We start from the raw sequence: 1,445 nt of genomic DNA, 5'->3' as shown, positions 1-1,445 counted from the left end.
GGTGTAGTGGGAGGCTGAGATGGGAGGATCGCTTGAGCCCAGGAGGTCAAGGCTGCAGTGAGGTATGATCACACCACTGCACTCCAGCCTGGGTGACAGAGGAGACTCAAGAAAACAAACAAAACAAAACTTTTGTGTGGCAACATCAAGACACGTTAAATCTTTGACATTTGAGACACCCACCCCCTCCTCCCCAACCTCAAGCCCGTCAAGTGCAGGGAAACTGAGGCAGAGGTGGCTGGGAGAAGTTGGAGGTCCAGCAGGCACAGGCAGGCTGGGTTCCTTTACCAACTTTCATAAGCGAATTAAGTAACTCAGAATGACCGGTGATGACGGTCATTCCCCCAGTACAACTCCAGCATCGGGGGCGTCAGAGGACAATGCCGCCCAATGGGTCCCTTCACTGCTCCACCTCTGTCCCCCACACCATATCCCTGCTGGCCAGGGACTGTCACTCCTGTTACAACTGTCTGCCAGCCCTGTGTGGGCACTGGGGACACAGTAACCAAGAGATAGACAAGACCCGTGCCCTAGGGGACCTCCACTTTAGTGGAGGAGGGAAGGATAGAGGTTTATTCATTTGGGTTTTTTTGAGACAGGGTCTCCCTCTGTTGCCCAGGCTGGAGTGTAGTCGTGCAGTCACAGCTCACTGCAGCCTCAAACTCGTGAGCTCAAGTGATCCTCCTGCCTTAGCCTCCCAAGTAGCTGGGATTACAAGGTGGATGCCACCGTGCCTGGCTAATTTTTTGTTTTTTTTTTTTGTATTTTTTGTAGAATGGGCCCAGGATGGTCTTGAAGTCCTGGACTCAGGCGATCCCCCCGCCTCGGCCTCCCAAAGTGCTGGGATTACAGGTGTGAGCCATTGCGCCTGGCCTTACTGATAGGGGTTTAAAAAGAAAAATGGAGCGGTAGAAGGGACTAGAAAGTGAGTGTGTGATGAGGCAGGGGGAGGGCAGAAATGGGGAAATTTTGAATCTCACCCAGGAGGTGAAATGTGAGCTTATGTGAAAAAGTCACTGGGGACCTTGTGGGTTTTGGAGGAAGAGCATCCCAAGAGGAACCTGGAGCCAGGTGGTGAGGGATGCAGGCAATTCCTGCTCTGGAAGCTTGGATTCTCAGCCCCTGCAGAAATGCACTCTTCAGGGTCTCCTCTGCAGCCCCCACCAAACCCAGTCACCAGAGACTTCAAGTTGAGTACAAACTTGCTTTCTGCAGTTACCACCGAAATGGCTGCGAGTCAGCCTTAGCCACTGAGCATGCGCTGTATGACCTTGAACCAGTGGCTGTGCCTGTTTGGGTTTGCCTCCTCAATCTGTGAAATACACGTAAGAATAGTACCTTACCCCAAATGGCTATTGTGAGTTCACACAGGTTCTTTTCTTTGTTGTGGAAGTAGGTGACATCCTGCGTGACACTGAACTCTCTACCAGTGCTTGGGAGATGGG

The sequence above is a fragment of the Mandrillus leucophaeus genome, unplaced genomic scaffold, assembly GCF_000951045.1.
Source record: "Mandrillus leucophaeus isolate KB7577 unplaced genomic scaffold, Mleu.le_1.0 Scaffold215, whole genome shotgun sequence".
In the NCBI taxonomy this organism is placed as follows: domain Eukaryota; kingdom Metazoa; phylum Chordata; class Mammalia; order Primates; family Cercopithecidae; genus Mandrillus; species Mandrillus leucophaeus.
The sequence above is the reverse complement of the archived record's forward strand: the minus strand, read 5'-3'. Positions refer to the sequence as shown.